Consider the following 24,691-nt stretch of genomic DNA (forward strand, 5'->3'; position numbering starts at 1 on the left):
TTCTGGCGGTGTGGCCATAATCTCCCGGAAATCCTTAGCCTGCCACCTAATCACTCTGAACACTGTGCGTGAGGCTGTAGAAATTCGAAAAATAGTAGTAAATAGGTTGATAACGGTATGCTTCATTTAGGTTCCTCCCGATCTCGCACTTTCGAGCTCTGACTTGGAGGCGCTGGTCGACAAGCTCCCCGAACCATACATCCTAACAGGCGACGTTAATGCATACAATTATGTTTGCGGCTCTTCTCGCACGGAAGACCGAAGTCGCCTGATAGAACAGTTTATAACAGCCTACATACCATAACATAGGACACAAGACATACTAATATCTTGACTTGGCTATTGGCTCCGCAGTTCTCTTTCTTTGTCTTGAGTGGGGCGTGGGCATGGACCCATTAGGTAGTGACCACTTGCCCGCCTCACTAACCTATATAGGTAAAGGCCCATGCAGTCCATCTTCCAAAAACAGATTTAATGAAGCAAGAGCTAATTGTAATGCATTCACAGAGACATCCAAACTACACAACACATTCATAGGACACTTACACGTTGAAGAAGCTACCCAACTCCTCAAGGCACACATCCTCCAAAAGTCCAATCCCCTCGCCTCGGGTGCCTTGCGCAACAAGTGGAGCCCGTGGTAGAATCAGTACTGTAAGCGGCAGTGGAGGCGAATAACAAGGTGTGTGGTATCCCTAGTCAGTACCCCACGTTGGGAAGCCTCCTGTTGATCAAAAGTGCAAAGGCGATCGGAAAACGTGTGTGCTGTGAGGCAAAATGGGAGAGTTGGCGTACATTCATAACATTATTAACTCCTTTACAGACACATGAAAAGTATGTACACCAATACGCAAACTCAAGAGACAACAAACAAGCCGCCTGCCTCTGGTGAGAACAATTGTCGACACACTCGAAGACCAGGCTGACACACTCGCACAACACTTCCAACACGTGTCCAGTTCAGCACACTACACGAAAACTTTCATGAAACAAAAATTCGGACAAAAAGATGTCTTTCCTTGATAACAACAAGCCCGCATCCTCTTATAAATCCGAGTTTTCACTTCATGAGCTGAAGGCCACTCTCAGCACTTGTAAACCCTCAGCTCCAGGGCCAGACAACATGATATATACTATGATACAGCACCTACACTCAGATACTCTGCTAACACTCTTCCACCTATATTACAAGGTATGGCAGTCGGGGCACATTTCAAACTCTCGGAAGGAGGCTATAGTTGTAGCTTTATTAAAGAGGGGAAAGACCCGCCGTCCCCCTCAAGTTACTGTCCTATATCCCTGACGAACTGCCTGCGCAAGCTCCTCAAGAAGATGATAAATCGCAGGCTCGTGTATTTCCTGAGTACAACGGTCTCCTCGAGAGCTGCCAAACAGGCTTCAGGGCGGGGCGATCCACGAACGATGAACTCGTAGCTCTTCAAACATATAAAATGATGCCTTCGTGCATAAACAGTATCGTTTAAGAGAGTTTTTCGACCTCGAGAACGCCTACGACCCCACTTGGCATTATGGAATCCTTAGCAACCTTATCTCATTCGTCTTTTCTGGTAACGTGTTAAACACCCTTGCTAGTTACTTGTCGGGGAGAAAGTTTCGAGTGAGAGTTGGTTGTGCACTCTCAAAGGTCAACGTGTAAGAAAATGGCGTGCCGCAATGTGGCGTGTTGAGCTGCACTCTCTTCATAGTTAAGATGAACATTCTTGGAAAGGCATTGCCACCTAGAGTCTCTTATTCCATGTATGTAGACCACGTGCAGACACGTCTTTGTGCAAACCTGAAGTCCACCTTGTCAAGTCCAAACTTTCCATCTGGGCTGACAACAATGGTTTTAAAATTAATCTCAGAAAGAGCTCTTGCATTGTGTTCACAAGGAGGCGTAGGGTCCACCCGGACCCAGACATCAATCTTGAGAACGTGCTGATTCCTGTGAACAAAGAGCACAAGTTCTTATGTATTTTATTCGATGAAACGCCTACATTCATTCCTCATATCAAACAGTTCAAATGCAAATACTTAAAAACCATGAGAAAAATTTAAGTCCTGTCACACCAATCTTATGGGGCCAACAAACAACTCCTACTGCGCTTTACAAAGCCTTGGTGGGGTATCGCCTTGACTACGGCAGTGTCGTGTATGGGTCGGCGACAAAGACAGCACTAAAATGCTCAACCCAGTTCGGCATCTTGGCCTTCGCCTCACATGTGGCGCTTTCCCCACTAGCCCTGTCGAAAGTCGTTATGTCGGGTGCGATAAGTTGTGCCTAGGGCATGAGCGGGAGTATGTTGACCTGCTGTATGCATCTAAGATAGTATCTCTCACCAACCATCCTTTTAATCCTATCATGAACAATGCATCAAATTTACAACTCTTTTTAAACAGGCCATCTATATCCTTACCTTTCAACCTCAGAGCTAGGGAGGAGGCTTGTGATTTCATTGTCCCTTTGTCAGATACGCACAAGACACTCATCCGTAATTTTATTCCATCATGGCATCTACGTCCTATATCATGCGACCTGTCATTCACACTAGTACAAAAAAGAGTACCGAGGAGTGCAAGTTTGCAGCACTTCCTGTTCCTTCAGGACAGGTACAGGTGCACAGAATTCTTTAGCGACGCGTCAAAAACTGCTTGTACTGTCTCTTGTGCAGCTCACGGACAAAGTTTTAGAGTTAGCAAAACAATGTATTTTCATAACAGTATTTAAACTGCACAAGCGCATGGCATTTTACTCGTTTCAAACCACATCATCAAAGATTAAATTCCCAACTCAATCACGTACACAGATTCTCTAAGCGTTTTACAGGCACTGTCATTAGAAAGGTCATCTAAAAGCTATGCGATCAATGCTCTTTTCAAGGTACTAATGGCTGCATATGCCTCAAATCTTCAAATAACTATACGCTGGGTACCACGTCACTGTGGAATCTCTGGAAATGAGAACGCTGATCAAACGGCTAGTGCTGCTGCTCTCATTACCAGAGTTGACATAACAACACTGCCTTACACCGACCTAAATACACACGCAAGACGGCAGCTTCGTAACACATGGCAAGTGCACTGGAGTCAACAAACAGACAACAAACTACACGTAATAAAACCACAACTGGGACGCTACACAACTGACCCACACAACAGATACACTGAAGCCGCCCTGGCTAGGCTGCGGATAGGTCATGCACATGTAACTCACTCACACCTGCTCACTGGATCTTCGCGACCCATGTGTAGCAGGTGTGGAAGGGACCTATTCATAGCCCGCATACTAATCACATGCGAAACACTTGATATGACATCACACAAACATTTCCGTGAATTACACAGACTTCCGTGAATTATACATTTCAGTGCACCCATCATACTTTTTAGCCGACGAAGCAATGTTTTCTCTTCAACGTGTTTTAAGTACTTAGCTGAGGGAAACGTTCTGCAGCTCTTGTCATATCATGTGTAATCATGCTTGCCCTATACAGCAGCCATCTTCATTGTCTTTTGTTTTGCGTCACTTTTAGTTTTACTGATACGTGTTAGGATTCACACTCATCAATTATTAAACCGCTTATTCCTTGGCGATCTTTGTCCATAGTTGGCCTTCCGAAAAAAACCCCAACCATCATCACCGTGTTAGAGGGCCGCTTCAGAAACCAGGTCTTCCATAGGAAGCAGACGAGATTCCTTTTCGAGGGCGTCGATACGGGTATGTCGCTGCAATCCAGTCATTGTTCGAAACGTTGCCCTGTGCACTGCTTATAATTGTTCTTGTTTTTGTTTTAGACGGTATATACAGGGGCGGCATAGAGAAGGTTGCGAAGGGCTACTGCTTTTGCTTGGTTAAGGCAAGCCGCTTGTTGGGCCCCTATATACTAATCCGACATTCTAGAGATTACATGAAGGAATGGCTTCCAGGTAACTCGAAATTGCTTTATCCAGCACTATGCACGGTGTTTTGCCGGCGGCACTTGGTTTGGACACTAAATTAACTTTGCGCCTTATACCTTAGAAAGTGTGATCACAGTCGTGGCGAAGTTTTAATGTAACAGTACTTTGTACTTCAATGGCAAATACTAACACGTATTGAGGTTAACCGAGAGGGGGGTCAATACACAAATTGCAGTGCAAAAAATACAGGTCATTGCTCTAATACTGCATATTCTTGCAGGTCTGTTATACATCATACCTCGAAAAAAGGCGGAAGCAATGGCGACCAAGTTTTTAACTACATAACAGGATTTCATACTTGCATGATCAGTCCTAGCAAAAAAAAATGTTTCCAAAAAAGGCACATGTAGTAAAGTGGAATGACCACTAATTTATATTTGCTCTTATGAGGAAGATTTTGCTGCGTGCCAATTTTTATCGTGCCTCTTTCGTGCTGTACGAAATCATGCGTTGCGAAATTGTGGATGCATTGGCACTGAAGATTATATATTAACACTGGTATTCATGTTTGAATATTTATGTTGTTTAGAATATTAGTGTGTGTGAGAAGGGTGGCTGCTAATTAATTGCCTTGACAAAAAGTTAGAGTGAATTCTATGTTTCGTTCTTAAGATGTTGGAAGCGGTAGGATTTATTTGAACCGAAGAAGGGTTCTGTTAAACAGTTGTGGCGTTTCCGCTCGCCAGTTAGTTAAGGGTAGCCAAGAGAGCAATAGACGCCTCAACGGTTTTAAATCGCCTTGGAACGAAAAGATCGACGGTATCTACGCTTGTGTGGCTCAACATGTGGGTGTTAGAGAGGAGAAGAAAAAAATGTTTGTCACAATACTGTATGTTACAATAATAGCGTACGCCAAGTTGGTTTGTGCCGGGTACCTCGGAGCGTCGACGTATCTAGTAAAGCTGTTCTTGGTGTAGGCTTTTCGAAAGGCTCTCACCCTGGCTAACCTTCGCCCCTTGTGGTAAACCGGTTGCATGCTGTGTGGGATATTTTCAACCATGATGTATTCCTTTAAGGCGGTCTGGATGCGTCGTTTTTTGCTTTGGTGTCCCATGCTTGGCTCGTAACCGAATGAAGCTTGAGTAGCTCCATTTGGCTGGCTTTATGCGCTTCGGTGAGTTCTTTCCACGTGTTGTTGATTCCTAACTGAAAACGTTTCTCTGTGGAGGTCTTGGCTGGCAGTACAAGTGATAATTTATAGATTTGACGAATTAAAATGTCGAGCTTCTTTATTGCAGCGATTTTAATCCCCTAGTTAGGGGTGCCGTAGGTGATTCTGCTAAATACCAGGGCCTGTAGCATTCTGATTGTATCCTGTTCTTTCCACTCATGTTTTTTCTTGTTACTCGCCTGATTATGTGGGTTAACTGGGTGAGCGTGTTTTGTAGTTTCTGAAGCGCCATGAAGCTTCACGTTTTGTAGTTCTGGGGTGGTAGCGCCATGAAGCTTCACATCTGGATTGGGGGTATCGGCGGGAGTCTACCTCTCGTTCGCTTCTTTATTATAAGAATTTCAGATTTTTCCGGTGCAATTGAGAGTCCTCATCTTTTCAGATAGGTTTCCGTGCAGTTACGGCGTCCTGCAGGGCATCCTTTTGTATGTCTTCTGGGCCTTTGATAGTCGAAAACGTCACATCGCCAGCTTAAATACCATGTCTGAGACCTGAAAGCGTTTAGCTGGTCAGGTAGATGCAGCATTGATAAATTGATTAGTGATGGCGAGATTACCAAACCCTGCGGAGTGCCCCTTGCGGAGACGTTGAGTTCATCGCTTCGTGATTTGCAACAACACACTGTAGCCGTGCAATCCGAGAGAAAGTTCATGATGCAATTTTAGGCTTTCTCTTCATATTGGCTAGTCCTCAGGGTTTCAAGTATGTCCGCGTGAACAGTTGTTAAAACACCTTTGCCGTCCATGGCGAGGATGGTGCTCGTTGGTTAGGTGCTTAGACTGTCGATGACCTCTTCTTTTGTTTGTAAAAAGATGACCTGAAAGGACAAGTTTGGACGGAAGCATACATGGTGTCCGGGAATCCCTTCCGTCCATATGCTGGTTCCTCCGTGTGAGCTATCAGCCTGCCTAGCAGCACCTGTGCCGTTAAACATTGGCCTAAGGGGTCATATCCCAAAGGTTTGTTGGGTTTTGGAAGCATGGTGACATCTGTGTGTTTCCACAAGGCCGGCAGTCTGCCGCTGTTTCATATCAGTTTTATATTCCACAAGAGATCACACTTTATTGTTTCGCTAGTGTTGCGTAACATCTTGTTTGTTATTTTATCTTTTGCCGGGGAGGTGTTCCCCGTTAGCTTGGCCAGTGCCGCATCAAGTTCTGCCTCAGTAATGGCTGATCAAGTTCTAGTTTGAGGTTTCTGCCATAGTCTGGGCGGCTGATGGCTGTTCACGAGTTTGCACCCCCCACCCCCACATTTCTTCTTTAATGCTTCGAGGCTGTCTTTCTCTGTGTCAGAAAAATTGTGAATGAGTCGTTCCACGTTTTGCTGGTCGGGCGCTTTGACTCTGAATTTTGGGGAATGAGCGACCTCAAAATATTTCCAAGTTCACTGACTGCTCACGATTAATTGTTAATTAACGCACAACTGATCCAATTTTATTTTTCCAATTGAATGGCATGCGCGGCTGCTTTTTTTCTTAATAGGGCGATGCAACGTTGCCATTTCTTTTTGAATTTGTGTTTTTTCAACCTGAGCGTAGGGCTTGTTCGACCCTCCCGAAGGTGTAAGAGGTGTGGATCCGCGTTAGGAATGTCTTTGGTTAGTTAAATTTATTTTGTGCGTTGGTTGGCCTTCTCCACCAATCGGCTCGTTTATTCTTCAAGATCAAATAACTGATCGTGTTCTTCTACTACCTCTCTTTTTCTCTGAAGGCTTTCCAATTCGTGATTCATGCTTTCCCCATCCCAGTAAGTGTACCGATATGTTGATTGTCAATTGTTTGTTGGATAATAGAAAGATGCCTTCCCAGTGTTTCATCCACCCTCGCCCAATCTATGTAGGGCCTTTCCATCGAAAACATTAGGTCGGGAGTAGTGTCTTTCGACCCACTGTTTCTGATTCTTGTAGGATACTGGACATCATTCCACAAGGTCACATAGTGTTGCTATGCAAAGTTATCGACTTTCTCTCTTTTTTTTGTGTTCTAGCATACGTCCACGCTACGTGAGGAGCGTTAAAATCGCCAACAACAACAATCTTATGCACTTTAATCACTTTGAGGACCAAACGGAAGAATCCATCCAACCTCTCACGTTGTCGGCGGGTGGACTGTATATGTTGAGTATGAAGTGGATCTGCAGATTTGTCTCCGCTGGTAATAATTCAACAAGCGCGTCTTCGATCCATTGTTGGATAAAGTGCGGTTGCATCATTAAGCCCTTCGAGGTGAGGGTGGAAGTGCGGGGCTCGTCTTCGGCAATGTAGGTGTTATAACAACTGAAGTTAAGGGTGTTCGTTGGTGTTTCCTGCATTGCCAGAATTGCCGGTTTCTCTTTCTCACTGAAATGCAACAAATTTTGCCTCTTCTGTTGAATGGTCCCGCAATTTTATGGCCAAATTTTGAGGTTATGTTCCCTTTCGAGCATCTCATGCATCCTCGCTTTTCTGTTTGGGTAGTTTTGGGGCTTCTTGAAAGCTTTGTCTCCTCCTCTGTTGCAGTGACCCGTTTGTCTAGTTCAGACATCTTCCTCAATATTACTCCCCATATTTTCCTGTATTTTCTGTTGCGTTTCTTGAGTTTGCCCCAGAGAATCGTTAAATCCCTGAATCTGCTATTCAATATTTTGGAAGGTTTCTAAGGCGGCTCAACTAGGCATTGCTTCGTTTCGGCATGGTCTTGTTTCATCTGTTCAATTTCTTCATCTTGTCGGGCTTGTGGTATTTTGATTTTGTCAGTATCTTTCATTACCTCCACTAAGTATTTCGATGAATTCTTCGGTATTCCGCGGGTTCTCTTCAATATAGCATCGAAGTGCCTCGAAAGGCGCTATCCATTTAGGCGTTTCTTGCCCTTCTTTGATATAATTTCCAGAAGAGGATGTAGTAGAGGACCGAGGCGGGAAATGTTTATCCGAGAACACAACTTTTTTAGTGCTCTGCTTGTCCCCTCTAATGCAGTCCCTTCGTAAAATCGACCACGACGTAGACCCCAAGTTTCTTCTGGTCCCCGACCTTTAACGAGTTCGCGATCAGTGCCCTGATGTAAAGCAAGTGCGCGAGCCAGTAGGGTTTGCCTCTAGAATGCCTAAAAGCAACGACTCGGAGATTATGCTACTCTTTGAACTGCTAAAGCTGCGGTCGGAGGAGGGTGTCAACCACGGCGCGCTGTCCGTCTTCTGTGCACGAGCCTGTCTTACGTGCAATGGTGGTAGGGCTGGCTTTATGCGCCTCTTGCACTTCTTACTGGCCTTCTCTTGAGCTAGATGGCATATTTACATTTGGTGTTGCCCGTATGATATGCAGTAGCTTTTATAGTGCCCCATTTGGTGCATACGTTTGGTTTGGGTGATGGACATGCGTCCTGTTTGTGGCGGATATCACCGAATGCATTGCAGTACTGAATGGATGTGTGATACGGGTGGCAACGGGCTACTGTCCAATATACTTTTACATAAAAGGGCATGTGCGGGTCATTGAATTTTATTACCGTTGCCGTCGCGTTCCCCAGTCGTCTTGTTGACACGATTTTGTGACGATCAGCCAATATGTATTCCTAAATGTTTTCATTGGTCGGTCATTGAATAATTCATACTACTACTCCCGCGCTCGTGCTTCGCAATGGTTTCAGATATGAAGTGAAATTGCGAACGTTAGGGCCCACCTGTAGTTGAGGGATTGCGGTGAGTTTTTTGATCCGCTCCTTATGGGACGCGCTGACAACAAGCAGGTTCTGGGCCCACCGTACGTGGGTATTTTTTTTTTCAGAAAGTCTCGTAGGGGCATGGCAATAGCAGTTCCTGAGTGTTTACATTTTTGCTAGGTGTAACCTGTTTTGGTCCCTATGCACGATCTTGTAGTCCGTCTCCTGCTGCGCCGGTGACTTAAGACCCGTGGGTTTCTTCCTTGCTGGTTGCTCCTTCATGTTGTTGATGCCAGGTGCAGTGCTCCCTTCTAGACGTTTCTTGCCATGGCCAACAGAAGTGGCCATTGCCTCCTGGTATTTCATCTTCGCAGCGCCCCTTCTTTTAACTTCTTGCTTCTGCTTCTTCTTCTCGAGGATTCTCGCATCTCCTCCTTCTCTCCAGTGTGCGCATAATAGACGAACTGGGTGTTGGCCACCGCATTTTGAACTGCCGTCTCCTGGGTTTCTTGTTCCATCTCGTGCTCTTCGTTTCCTGTCATGGTCCTCCCGCTGACCACAGCTTAGTGATGATCGGGGGGCACGTAGACGCGTGCGCGTCGTGCAGTGCGCAGCTGTAGGCGGGTGTGTTTCCGACCAGGCCTAGCAAACTTCCAAACTAGCTGATCACTTCCGGCAGCGTTTCTAATCAGCAGCGTTCACGCACCGGTCAAAGGCTGGTGTCCACGTGTTTCATTTTACTTGTCGGTTGAAGTGATGCCACTTGACTGGTCGTTAAATATACGTAACCCAAAAATTGCGTAGAAATGCAGGCCCCCGTGTATAAGTGCGGCTCTGGACGTTAGAGGGAAAAAATGTTTTATTCTGCCTAGTCGCGCGTGAAAAGCAGCGGCTGCTTCATCTAAGTTGGCTTTATGGAGAAGCCGGCAATGTCTGTTCATCAAAGTGCTTATTTTTTCATTTCCTGGCTAGTCTAACCTTTTTCATTTTTCTAGCGACAGCGATACAATCCGAGTACATTTGCTCACAAGAAATAGTCGAAGCTTGGGCAGTGGAAAGACGAAAATCCAGAGCCCCGGGTGCAGCCGCTATTTCCCTGCCCTCTAATCAGCCCACGCTAATCTTGACCTGACAACCGTGTCAAAGCTTGCTTCTGTTTAACCGCAGAAATATAATATGTCATGTTTGAGTTGTTATCCTAGGAGCTTACCCTTCGATATTGCGATTTTGCTTTCAACAGCGTGCATTAGTTTCGCATTTACCCGTATTTGTATTTACCGTTCTATGTTTTTTCAGGAAACATTTCCACCATCCACATTTGCGGTTATACAGACTGGTTCGTTTCCCGTGCAGAGCTCACGATTCTTCAGCCTTGAGAGCTTTTTAGATGCGACGGATTTCTTGCTCTGGGGTATGTCCCTCCTGCGTCGTCGGCGTCCGCACACCACCTGCGCATCTGCAACACTCTCCCGTACTTCTCTCCGACAGCTGGCGCAACACTCACCCTCCATCTCATTATCATAAGCAACAACAGCTTGCGCGCGCATGCGCGACTCTCCTCCGCTGTCTTCTCTCCTTCAGGCGCTGTGAATATAAAGCGTGTAGCGCGCTGCGGCGGTTAAGTCATCGCTCGCTCTCGTTCGACTCCGCGAAACTTTGCTTGACAACTCCGTGCTTGACTTGATTCTTCCGATGAAGACATGATGCAAGCGACGGCCCCTTCAGCGAGTGTGCTGACATAATCCAATACCAGCGTCAGCGCAAACGCTCAAGGCAACGTTGCGACCAATTGAACCCCCCGATGTGTGGTATCACATCAGGGTTCCCTCGCGGGAAGATAGGCGTAATTTTTTTTATTGCTAAAGTATACCCTTTGGCATAAGCTCCTGCAGGTACAAGTTGACACACGTTTCCCTGGGGAAGTCTAGAAGACAGCGGTGGTGGGGCCCCCACAGCCATTGTTGGAGATGGGGGGTCCCCCAGAATGCAGGCCTGTGCCTCGAATGTGCTGGGATCTCGCGGCCCTCAGGGAAGGGCGCGTCCATAACAGGTGGTTGGTGTCGTCGTCTACGGCAGGAGCCGTACAGAAGGGGATGGTCGGGGTAAACGGGGCATGGTATCACGGGGGCCACGCCCGGATTACTGCAGGAGAGAGGGCCACCCCGAGCAGGACCTCCTCCCAGCGAGTGAGCCCACTGGGAAGGTCTGTTCCTCATGGTGGGATGACAGCGCGTGTGGCGCGCCGCAGATCTTGCTTGAGTTGGAGTAATTGTTCATGTAGATTAGTTGACAGCAACGACAGTGGTCGTCGAACCGACGTAAGGTGAGAGGAACTATCCGCCGAAATATGAGCGGTAACAGTATTACGCCGGATCTACGACAGTCCGAGAGGGCCGGAGTACGTATCCAGTATCTTATGGATGTTTCTTAAGACAGACGAGTTGGAGGCTACACGGCGCAATTCCCTTACGGCCGCTGTTGAGTCCGTGTAAATTTGCACAGTAAAACTTACAGGGGCTTCAAGTACCGGTAGTAGTGCCAGCAGTCCGTCCCAGATGGCTGCAAGCTCCGCGAGCATACAAGGTCACCTGCGGACTGTTTTATAAGAGCAGTTTTGTTTCGCTTCTGAATAAGAGGGACATTCGATCGCCGTAGTTGAAACTCCGTCTTGGGCCCCAGTGTCCACAAATGCCTCTACAACCTGGGTCTGGTTCACTTCCGCTAGTAATGGTGCGCCGGCGGACTGCGTGTCTGCGTTTCCGGTTGACCATGGTGATGATGATGATGGTAAGTGTTTAATGGCGCAAGGCCAACGAGGACAAAGAGCGCCAGAGACAAGGTTATTTATTGAAGTGAAGTGGTTAGCACAAAAAAGTTGGTTAAAAAATAGTGTGTCAACCGAACATAGTAAAATCAATTAAAGGTAATGGTGATGGCTGGTGTATAGGGCCAGTTTGATTATGAGTGATAGGAAATGAGGTTTAAAAACTTGATTTCTGACAAATACTCAAACACACGTTTCACGGAAACAATGGCGTCGTCACCTAGAAAAAACGATGGATGTAGGGGAATATGTGTCTGTAGAGTTCTTTGAAGTGTTTGTGTCGTGTTGTGTGAAGTGCCTTGCATGTTATTAGTATGTGCACTACGGATAGGGCCTCTCCGCACCTGCTGCACTGGGGTCTAGGAGATCCCGTCAGCAGATACGAGCGAGTTGCATGCGTGTGCCCTATCCGTAGCCTACCCAAGGTGACTTCCGAATGTCTGTTGTGCGAGTCAGATGTGTACCGTCCCAAGTGTGGCTTTATTACATGTAGTTTGTTGTCTGTCTGTTCGTCCCAGTGTGTTTGCCATGTTCTTCGCAGGTGTTGTCTTATGTGTGGCTTTAGGTCTGTGTAGGGTACCGTTGTAATGTCTACAGTGTTCCTGAGTTCAGCAGCAGCAGCCCTCTTGTCTGCCAACTCATTCCCAGCGATCCCAGCGTGCCCTGCCACCCAGCAGAGGAGCAGCTGATGCTTCTTTGCATACACAGACATGATAGTGTTAAATACAAGATTAACTATGTGGTTTTTGGGGGGTGTATGCGATGACAGTGCGCGAACAACACTCAAGGAATCTGTGTAGATAGTAGACTTTGGAATTTGATTTTCAAGTATGTGTCGTACAATCATTAAAATTCCATATGCTTCTGCTGAAAAAATGGTTGTGTGGACGCTCATGGTTCTGGCTGCACTGAAATTCGGACCATGAGCCGCGCAGGAGACCATAGTGGAGGTTTTAGACGCGTCACTCTAAAATTCAGCAAGTGGGTATTTGAACTGCAAAGAAACAAAGTGCTGCAGTATTGCAGCTCGCGGTACCCGATTTTTGTCAAGCTTTATAAAAGAAAGGTCACGGAACACAGGGCGAACTTGCCAAGGCGGTAAAATGTTTAAAGAGGATGACCTGTACACGTCTAAAAACGACGCACTCAGATCCGAGGCTCGCTTTCTCGCTCGATGTGATAAAGGCGGAGTAACGGACGGGCGATTCACAAACAGCACAGATGTTTATGTATCGTTAAGGACAGGATAAAAAGGGTGGTTATTCTGAGATGAAATTTTAAAAGCATAAAGTAAGTCCATGTACGTTCGCTGGTTCTCAAGGCTCTACTTATTACATTCAACATATAGACTCTCGACAGGGCTAGTGCGAAAAGCACCCGACGCATGCCGTAGCCCCAAGTGCAGTACTGGGTCAAGCATTCGCCACGCTGTTTTACTCGCCGACCCATATACCACACTGCCATAGTCTAAACAATACCCAACCAAAGCAGTATAGAGCCGTAGTAGGAGTTCTTTGTCGGAACCATACGATTGATGGGAGAGAACCTTAAGTATATTCCTTGTATTAAGACATTTCTGTTTAAGTTTCTTGATGTGTGGGATGAATGTGAGTTTCTGGTCAAACACAACACCTAAAAACTTGTGCTCCTTGTTCACAGGAAGCGACACGCCATTAAGTGTAATGTCTGGGTCGGGAAGGATCCCGCGCTTCCTAGAGAACAGAACGCAGGAGCTTTTTGCAGGATTCAATTTAAAACCATTCTTGGCTGCCCAGCTGGCAAGTTTCTTGACGCCGAGCTGGACTTGACGTTCGCATATTGACATATTACAAGATTTAAACGATATCTGCACGTCATCTACATATATAGAGTAAGAAATTGTAGACAGCAGTGCCTTCCCAAGGGAGTTCGTCTTTACTATGAAGAGAGTGCAGCTTAAAACTCCACCTTGCGGCACGCCATTTTCCTGCACGTGTACCTTTGACAGTGCAGAACCAACTCTGACGCGAAAGGTTCTCTTTGACAAATAACTAATAACGGTATTTAACATGTTACCAGAGACACCGAACGACTTAAGGTCTGTAAGTATGCCATAACGCCATGCGGTGTCATAGGCCTTCTCTAAGTCAAAAAACACCGTAAGACAGAATTGTTTGTGAATGAAGGCATGCTTAATGTATGACTCTAGTGCCACAAGTTGATCGTTTGTGGATCTCCCTGCCCTGAAGCCTGCCTGGTAGCTCTCAAGAAGACCGTTGTACTCCAAAAAGTACACAAGCCTCCGGTTTATCATCTTCTCGAGAAGCTTGCACAGGCAGCTGGTCAGGGCAATGGGTCGATAGCTAGCGGGAGAAGAAAGGTCCTTCCCTTCTTTCAAAAATGCTACAACTATGGCATCCCTCCAAGACTTTGGAATGTGCCCCGAAAGCCATATCTTGTTGAAAAAGTGAAGAAGTGTTACAAGAGTGTCTGTGTGTAAGTTCTGTATCATTGTATATGTAATGTTGTCTGGGCCTGGAGCTGAGGGTTTATACGTGCTCAGAGCACCCCTCAGCTCATGAAGTGTGAACTCAGAGTTATAAGAAGTGGCTGACCTGTCATTGTCATGTAAAGGCTTCTTTTCGGCCATTTGTTGGTTTTTCATGAAAGTGTTTGTATAGTGTGCTGAACTGGAAACGCGTTGGAAGTGTTGTGCGAGTGTGTCAGCCTGGTCTTCGAGTGTGTCCCCTGTTGTGCTGACCAGAGGCAGGCTGTGTGTTTGTTGTCCTTTGAGTTTGCGTAATCTTGTCCACACTTTCCGTGTGTCTGTGTAGGAGTTTATTGATGTTATGAAGGAACGCCAACTCTCTCTTTTTGCCTCACGACGCACACGTTTTCCTAACGCCTTGGCCCGTTTGAACAAAATGAGGTTACCCGGCGTGGGGTACCGACGAAGGACACCCCACGCCTTGTTCTGGGACTCTCGCGCCCGCCTGCAGTCATCATTCCACCACGGCCTCCGCTGGTTGCGCGGGGCACCAGAGGCGTGGGGAATGGACTTTTCGGCGGCGTCGAGGATGTGCGCCGTGAGCAGTTGGGTAGCTTCTTCAACGTGTAGGTGTCTTATGAATGTGTGGTGTAGTTTGGATGTCTCTGTAAATGTATTACAGTTAGCTCTTGCTTCATTAAACCTTTTATGGGAAGATGGACTGCTCGGGCCTGTACCTATATACGTTAATGAAGTGGGGAAATGGTCACTACCATATGGGTCCGTGCCCACACCCCACTCAAGACATGGAAAGAGAATTGCGGAGCCAATAGTCAGGTCAAGATGTGAGTATGTGTTGTGACCTATGTTATGGTATGTGGGCTGTTTATTGTTGAAAAGGCATGCTCCAGAGGATGTGAGAAACCTCTCTATCAGGCGACCTCGGGCATCCGTACGAGAAGAGCCCCAAAGAGAATTGTGAGCATTAAGGTCGCCTGTTATAATGTATGGTTCGGGCAGCTGGTCAACCAGCGCCTCAAAGTCAGAACTCATAAGTGTAACATTAGGAGGAATGTATATGGAGCATACCGTTATCAACCTATTAAATATTATTAAGCGTATTGCTACAGCCTCAAGGATAGTGTTTAAAGTGACAGGGTGGCATGCTAATGATTTTCGGACGATTATGGCCACACCGCCAGAAGAGTGTGTGCAGCCATCCCTGTCTTTCCTGTATACCAGGTAACTATTCAAGAAATTTGTGTTTAGAATTCAAATGTGTTTCCTGAACACACATTACACTTGGCTGATTGGCATGCATAATCTCATACACGTCGCCAAGATTATTCAGAAGGCCTCGGCAGTTTCATTGTGCTATGTTCTCTCTTCCCATTATGAAGTGTTCGGAGCTACTGGACTGTGTTGTGTATGTGTCGTCTTTCGGGGCTGTGACTCTCGTCTTTTTTGGCTTGTCGGGAGGCTTTGGCGTCGGGACGCGTTCCTTGCGGTGCACCGCAGACAAGAACGGACCGACGTCCATTTCATCCTCGGATGTCCTCGGAGCGCCCGAGGGATCAGGCTCCTTGGACCGCGAACCCTTTGGGGCGCGCTTTTCCTTGCCCGCAACCACCGAAGGATTCAGGAACGCCTCGGATGGCGCAGGTGGTGCGGTGGGGGTGGGAGCTGCCGCTGGCTCCCCCAAGTCCATCTCCTCTGCGCCCTCGCCTGTGGCTTGGGACGCTGGAGTGGAAGTGGAGGATGCAGCATCGCTTCCACCAGACGTGGTTGCCCGCACAGCCGCTGCTGGCTCAGCGAGTGGTGCGGAGGTGGGTTGGGCTGCCTGATTCAACCCAGGGGGGTCGGGGGCGGGACCAAGTCCGACTCGCGGTACTGGGTCCCCGCAGAAACCAGACGCCGCTCCGCCCCCCGGCGAGCTGCGTCGGCGTACCTCCGCAGAGGGAAAGAGGCGAGCCTCTTCCGCGCCTCTGGGAAAGTGATGTTTTCCGTTACCTTGATGTTGATTATCTTTTTTTCTCTCTGGAACATTTCACACGTGCGGGAGTACGCAGCATGGGGTCCATGACAGTTGCTGCACATTAATTGTTCAGGCTGGCAGTTATCTGTCTCATGATCCTGTGATGAACATTTCGCACACGTTGTTTTTCCACGACAGGAGGTGGTGCCATGCCCGAACCGTTGGCACTTGAAACAGCGCCGCGGGTTCGGGATGTACGGCCGGACAGAACAATGAATGAAACCTGCTTTGATGGATTCGGGGAGTGAGGAACGGTCAAATGTTAAGATTATATGCTTTGTCATGATTTGCTTATCATCTCGCCGCATGGTGATGCGCCTCACTGCCGTCATTCCCTCGCCTTTCAGACCTTCGAGCAGATCGGCTTCCGTCTCATTTCTCAGATGTGGCTCAGAGATCACACCGTGAGAGGTATTGAGGCTACGGTGGGGTGTGACTCTGATGTCCAGATCTGCCATGCGATTCTGGGTAAGGAGGCTTCTGGCTTGCTTTTGAGTGTTCACCTCGACCAGGACTTCGCCGGTTCTCAGTTTCTTGGCTTTGAAAGACTTGCCCAGGATGCCTTCAAGGAATTTGGTGATAAGGAACACTGACTGGGAGGAGATAGGATTCGACTTGTTAAGAGATTCAACAATCAAGAATCGCGGATAGTTATCTGGCTTCTGGTGTGCAAGTGTTGGCAAGGGTGGGAATGTAGCTTCGGTGCGGCCCCTTTTCGGGGGCCGATCACGCTTGGAGGGGGGTTTGGAAAATGCCGTGTGATACATTGGAAAGCAGGGAGACTAAGGTACTTTCTTGTTTGACCTTACCCTGGTAGCCAAAGAGGTCCCGGAGCTCCCTGCCTGGTAAACAGGGCAGGGAGCCCATCCGCCGGAGCTTGACCTGGGCTCCGACGGCCACCGTTCGTGGTTTCTAACCCTCCACCTATAAACACATCGCCACGGTTGGATCCAGCTTATGTTTGGGGGCTCGGGGTCCGCGGTATCGCCAGTACCGTCACCAAGATTGCTCAAGGTGCCCCGGGCGGGGTCCGGTTGACCAACTATGCAGTCTAGATAGCGGCCGGTTGTCGGTCACTTGATGGTACAGCCAGTGCGGCCTAGTTACAGGGTGGGCTGGTAAGGCTCGTAGAGCACGGCTCATGTAGATCGCGAGCGCCGCTGCCGCCGCAACAAATTAAATTTGTGCTTGCGGGCGGAGCGGTGATGATGTACAAGCTGATCCAGGGTGCTATGTTGAGCTTCTGCCTGAAGAGATGGAATAGCGTTATCTCCGGGAGGTAGGTGAACGTCCGCGTTGCAGCTGTATTATTTGCTTCAAGTCGGGCCCACTCAGTTGGGTCATATGCTGGAATTGAGCCTGCTAGATAAGTCGAGGCTGAAGTATTGACCGCACTAACAGTCGGGCTATTGTGAAGCAGGAGACTCCAGACTTTAGTGACGTGCGTCGAATAACATTTAGGATTTCACTGCTTGTTCGCGGGCAGATCGAAGCCACAAGGCAGCTGAACCTGACGATGAAATCTTCAATCGCAGGCAAAGTGGGCAAAGGCTGGCCGGAGAGTTGTAGCGCGATGGGGGATATCTCCAATCTACGACGGCCCACGCATTGGCCATGGACAGAACGGCTGTGATTTCGACTGAAAGCGAGAGACCAGCGTATTCACACCACTTGTGTGTGTCAGTCAAAGCTTGTTGCAGGCTCGCGGCTTGCGGAGACAGGTCTGGGTTCACAGTCCATACTGTAATATCGTCGCGTACACCAGAAGGTGTAGGTCTGGCATAGAGCCAAGATGCGAGGCCAGCGGCAGCATAGCTACATTATAGAGGAAAGGTGAAATCACCCATCCCTGAGGCACTCCACGGACGGGCCATAACTAGCTCCGCCAATCCCTACTTAAAATGATCTTTTAGTCAATAAGGTCCGGATAAAAGAGCGGGCCTTTTCCGGCACAAGTAAGCTACGGAGAACGTCCAGGATAGCGCTGTAGCTTACGTTGTCATATGTTGTGAATGTCCATGGCAGGCATCGTCCGTATTTTGCGAGATCGGCCGCCAAGTAGCACCATCGATGATATGTGCTCAAGTCCATCCTCTATTCCAAGACGATGTCTGAACCCATTCTGTGCAGGGTGGTGCCACCAGTAAGTGTCCATCCACCACTGATGCGCGTACCCAGCATTCGCTCAAACAGTTTCCAGAAGGTGCACATTAATGCGATTGGGTACAAATTGGGGTGTCTCAAGTGGTTTGCCTGGCTTCGGTATAGCTATGAAATCGGCCCAGAGCCATGAATCTCGTATTTGCCCGAGAGCCACGCCTGACTGATGGAATCGAGGACAAAGCTCAGGGCCAGATTGTCAAGGTTCTTATAAACCTCGCACGTAACGCCGCCATCTGGGCCGGGAGAAGCCCGAAGTTTCGTCTAGTCTATCACAGCCAGGAACTCTGCCATGTTGAAAGCCGTTTGCATTCCACGGGCCGCGCCATCAGAAGGAGAGGCTCCGACCTGATGCGGTAGAGGAAACGGGAACGGGTTGCTAGCAGAAAGGTTGTCAGATGCAGGGTACAAGGCACGAATCACATCGAAGGCAACTTGGTCCGCGTTTTAGCCTGATGTCATGCACGCACTGGTGTCTGCATCCAGAGTGCGGCCGCCTGATTTCATTGACGGAAACGTGCGCCAAATATACCATGTGGTGGACGAAGGGCCGAGCGATTCACACCAACTAGGCCATCTTTGCCGCGAAAGACGTTTCTCATGGCGTCTGGCCGCAGCGGTCAAGCGTTCCAAACGCTTTCAAGCCGGCGCACACGAGTGATCTCGCGAGGCAGCCACTTCAGCCTGTTTGCGCTGGGCTTACAGCTGCAAAAGTCGGAGGTCAGACTTTGGCCGAGACTCCTCTACCCACGTCCTGTGACTGGCACTTCTCAGAGCCTCTTTAATCACAGTGGTGGGGTTGGTGCTGGGGGGCCGTCATGATTGCATTGATGTTGCACCGGAACTCACCCCAGCTTACTACAGTGTAGCTCCGCCAAAGCCGACGCGTCGAGTTCGGGGCTAGGCAAAGCCTGATACGGTGATGATTACTGCCCCAGCAGTTGGCCTCTCGCTGCCAAGATACCACTGCACTACCAAGCCACACGGTTAAGTCGGGTGTGTAGGGCGGCATCCAGGGGTGAGTGCGTCGACGCGTAGTACATGATATATCATTGATATAAAGGCTCAAGTACATGATAGGCTCAAGGCTCAAGGCGTAGTACATGATATAAAGGCTAAGGTAAGGCACGTCCACGTAAATTGAGGTAGGGTATCCCCTATTACAATGGGGCGATCCAAAGTCGCCAGTTACGAGTATAGGATAGCCAGCGTTCGAACGGCGCAGAGATGTTAGCCAGCCCAATCGCAGCCGGGGTGCACGACCGCAGTGTGGCCGCACACAACAAGACACAAGAAATATTGAGCACCTGGGCAGTTGCGCCTTCACCGAAACCACCTCCAGCCAAGCCGTACACCATGCTTCTAAAGGAATCGGAGTTTGTCGATACGCCGTGCGCACACAAATTGCAGCCTTGCCTGGTGGAGACGTGGTGGAGCCACAGCGCCCATCAGGTAAGGAAGGTGCTGCAATGGCTCTAAAATTGTGGAGGTGGGGTAACCCGTTCGTCTCTTGGAGCAGGAACGCCCAAGCTCAGAGTTTGCATAGGCGAAGACGTTCACGAAACCCCCCATCTTCGTTGTGAGCCCCAGCAGTTCCACTTCACTATATCTTGTGGGTCAGGCATTGTAAAAGATGACTCTTGAAGTTGGTCTGCTACCAGGGACACGAAATTCTGTACCTGCGGCACCACAAACTGTAGGACCTTTTGCTGGTTGAGAGTGGAGGGGACTGGCTTTTGCTGGTGCAGGTGTGGTGGTGAGAGACGAGGCTGACTGGAATGGCTTGGTTGTTCTGGTGGCTGACGTTGCCACCAACAAATTACCCGACAACGGTGCTGGTTGAGCTTGGAGACCTCAGCTTGCAGCACAGCCAACTGTTGGTCCACCTCTACTAGCTCGTCCGTAACCGGAGATGCCTTTTCAGTGAGCTTGTGCTGATTATGTCGGCGGGAGGAGGGACGAAGCACATCGCGGGACGAGGGCTGTGTGTACTCTGCCGGCTCAGCAGAGACTTCCTCCATAGCGTATTCGTTTTCCTACACAAACACTCGAAGTGATGGACGTATGGATTGCCATAGGCTCAGACCGGCGTCGCCACACTCGTGGTTTAGCAAGTGCAGCTTTGCCTCTTGTAGGAAATTTTTGTCCGTAATGCAATGGTCAACGCTACAACACAGACAGCATCGAAACGTGAACTTTGGCGGTGCGGCCCAAGGGGTAGCTGGTGGTTCCGATTCAGAAGTAGCGGGTGGTTCTGGGGCAGAGGAAGGGCACGAAGTTCTCATGTGCCCCTGACGAAAGCATCGGTAACAGTGCACCACTCCGGCCTTGAAAAGGGAGGCTGCAATATGCAGCCATTGTACAAGAGTATTTATGGTGGCTCTAGCGCACCATGAAGAGTAACCAGACACGTGCGGCCAGATCCGATGTAGCTGGCAAGAAGCACCTGGCGGGTGGCACACCGGAGGCTGGCACAAAGAACTTGGGGATCCTCACCGGGGTCTACCCCAGAAACGACATATCGCTGGATGTCACTTCCCGATAGCAGGTACACTTGTACAGGAATCTGCTTTTCAGCCGCAAAAGGAATACGGTGTAGGGAGCATAGCCGCTGGCCAGCCTCTAGAGACGGCACCCACAACGATCCTCCTGAGACCCGAGACATAACAAAGTAAAAACAAGGTAATTTTTTTTTGAATATTTGAATTTACCAGACCACACAGATAATTTTGATGTACTTCTTTATTTTCCATGACGGTTCGTTGAGAAGCTATCACATGTGCAATATATTGCACACTGGGACTAAGTTGTCAAAAAATCATGCAACATGATGCCATATACAGTGCTTGTGTGTGTGTGTGTGCGCGTACGTGCGCGGGTGTGCGTGTGCATGCACGTGTGTGTGTGTGCATTCATGTGGGTGCGTGCGTGTGTGTGCGTGTGCACGCGTGTGTGTGTGCTTGCACGCGTGCGTGTGCGCATTCGGTGGTTGTGTGTGTGTGCGTGCGCGCGCGCGTGTGTGTGTGCGCGCGCGTTGTGTTGTGTTGTGTGCGCGTTGTTTTGTGTGTGCGCGTGTGTTTTGTGTGTACGCGCGTTGTTTTGTGTGGGCGTGAGTGCGTGTGTGTGTGCGTGTGTTGTGTGTTTTTTGTGGGTTGTGTCAGTGCGGGCATGTGTGCGTTGTGTTGTGTTCTGTGTTATGTGTGGGTTGTGTGTTTTTTTGGGTTGTGTGTGTGCGTGTGTGTGTGCCTCGCTATTTCTGACAAAGGTGAAGAAGCCAATCACCAATTCAAAGTCCGTCCTCTTCCTGACATCATTAGAAACGCCTGCCTTAGTCTGCTATGCTCACCATACATCTTCGTTGACAAGCAAATTATTCTCTTCACCGGTAAATTCCCACTGAAGCTGTTCGTTTTTATTATTTATTTTCATTTTTGATTTTCTTATTTTAGGTAATCATTTTTTAGTTATTTTTATTTTTATTTTGTATTTATTGTTTATTATTTTGATTTATTTCAATTTTTTGAACATTTATTTATTTATTTTTATGATTTTTGTTTCATTTTTTTATTAATCATTATTCATTTATTTTTATTTTCATTTGCTACTTTTTATATTGATTATTATTTTTATTATTTATTTGCCCAAAAAGACCTCTAATTTCAAAGGAGTGAAAGTGCAAATCAAAATAATGAGTTCTGCTAAATGCTGTGACAAAGACTCAACATTGTACTGACGTGCAATTTGTTGCACATCGAATTAATGAGTGAAATAAAGAAGAAAACATAAAAGTGAAGACGGAAATAGTGGTGGCGTATGAGAACTTAGTCTTTCATGAGCTCGTAATACGAAATTCAAGAGCGCCGCAGCATTTCTAAATACATCAGAACGGTTTTCCTTGGTGGCTTCGCCAGAAAACGTCCGGACTGAAAAACGCCCATTTTGTTTGTTAGTATGAGCGCCACCTAGGAACAATAGTTGCATAAAACACCAACAGAAGGCAGCACCGGTCTCTACTCTAGCTTGGAAGCACGGTTTCGGTTTCGCTTGCAGCTTGTATTGTTTATGAAATGCCTGAATCTGAATGTGCAATACGTTGCACGCGGGGTCTCAGGAGGATATTGTTGGTGTGACTGTGGTTGGAGTAACCAGTATATCCAGAGGTTTCCAGGTAGCTGTCCAGAGTCTGTTGAAGTAACTTCGTTGGACGAGACAGAATGTTCATGGTTGCTCTTATACTAAATGTTGTCACGTTACAACAGAGATATCCCTACCAAAAAAAGCCATATGATTTTTATATAATTTTCATAAAATTCTTACGGGTCCGTAAGAATTCATATAGAAACCTATACGAATTTCTACGGGCCCTAATGATGCAGACCCATAAGAAGTCTAACCACATATGAATTCCTATGGGCCCATATTAGATCCCCAAATGGGATCTTATGGGTAAATTTGACACGGACCCATAAGAAGTCTGACCCCATATGAATTCTTACGGGCCCATGTGAATTTTTTTTTTTGAAATCTCCATATGAATTTTTACGGGCATATATTATACGGTCCCATAAGGGTATATCCCTATACGAATTTTACAGACTTGTTTCAACCACCATACAGGGTTATATGTGGTTCACGAAGTCATGTGGAGGCATACGGGGCACCATGCAGCTCTCTGAGGAACTTTCTGTGAGTGATATAAAGCTATACACAGACCCACGTTGTTACCACACCGTTGCAGATCGGGCCCGTAAGGTTGTAAATGTTTTAACAAAAATTAAAATTCATTTGCTACATGGACATTAATTGTGAACTAAATTACATTTATTTTTGTTCTCTTTCATAATGATATCTGAAATGGCGCATTAAATATGTGCACCGTACCTAAATGACTCACTGTAACAAACAGCCGGCCAGGGCCTGAATTTTTTTGTTCGGGCGGCCGAAATGACCGCTTCCTAAGCACGGGACGGCCATTATTGTCACACTACAAGACCTGAGTCACCCCGCCCGCTTTTCCCGCGTTTTTTTTTTTTGTTTTTTTTTCTCCTGCCTTCCGTTGGCGCTGCTCCGAAAAGGGCACGCGGCGGAGTCGCGGGGGCCCAGGGAGAGAGGGAAACAAAGGTGCGGCACCGTCGGGCGATCGGGCGAAGTTTATCGGGGTGAGGAGCTGGGGCTAGGGAAAGTCGGCTGGAGATTTTCAAGGTGCAAGACTCTGGGAAGGGTCCGGAGGTGACGCGGATTTAGCGACGAAGTTCGTCGGTAGACCCGCGGCAGAACGACAAGCGCCTCCTCAACGGGAAGGAGTTCGCCTCGTCGTCGTGGGTATCAAGGCCGACAAGACCTCGCACACCGGATCGCCGAAAGACGTAAGCGGCTGCCCGGCGAAGCCGACTCACACTTCCGCCGTGACTTTCCGTCCTTGGGCTCGCGGTAATCCATACCCACGCCTAGCGTTAAGACGTATGCCTCCTCGTGTTTTTTCATGTGTCGCGCACAGCTTTCGGACATGCAAGTTTTTTTTTTCTTTTTTGTTCTTGTTGTGTTTCATAGTGTTAGGATGCAAGCCTGTGTGTCTCTGCATTCCCCCATTGTGTAATGTTTTTTGTTTGGTTGCCACCGTTCTAGTTAACGCCGCGCGTTAGTCGACCAGCGGGCACGTACACAGTGTAGTGTCCGCTTAGCGCCTGTAGTAATGCCTCAGCGCCCCTAGCTTATTGCCCGCTCACACAAAGCCGATATCCATGTAAATCATTGTGTGTTTTTTTTCCTCGTCAAGAGTTGTCTGTCCCCATCTAATCTCTACGTCTTGTGCATGCAGTAAAATTATTTTGTTTAAAACGTGCTTTTGCAACCCTGTACACTCTCTATTCACTCCAGCAACTTCGGCCCACGTGCGCACGCACGGGATGGCCGCCCTGCAAATAGAAATAACTGTTGCCGCGCCTCTTTGTTTGCGCGGGATGGCAACCGGGGTCGACCGTGACATTCCCCTAACCCACTTGTCTGAATTTGTAAGCTTTTGCATGAACCATGCATTGTCTATATCAATGCTTCTCAAATGCTGGTCAAGTGTCCATTTCATTGAACCGCGAAGCTGTTCCCGCAATGCTCTTAATTCCCCCATTTTAATTTGTCAAACCTTGTTTGGTATGCACAAGCGAAAACGCATGAAAAGGGAATGAAGAGACACGAGAAAGCAGACAGCTCTCATTGAAGTGTTGTTTCCTTCGCGTTTGTGGAGTTCCAATTCCCAGAGCTAGGCTATGGGGGCAATGAAACTCTACTGGGTCAACTTTTTGTGCTGTAACAGAAGCGGACAGGCTATATCCCAGTACAAAAGAATTTGCAAAGTAATAATTTCCATGAAATTACTGGCCTTCAGTAATATATTACATTAATAAATTACCAACACTCGAAAGTAATTTATTACATTA

The sequence above is a fragment of the Haemaphysalis longicornis genome, unplaced genomic scaffold (assembly GCF_048455015.1).
Source record: "Haemaphysalis longicornis isolate Haplotype H1 unplaced genomic scaffold, Haemaphysalis longicornis Haplotype H1 scaffold_8, whole genome shotgun sequence".
NCBI lineage: Eukaryota > Metazoa > Arthropoda > Arachnida > Ixodida > Ixodidae > Haemaphysalis > Haemaphysalis longicornis.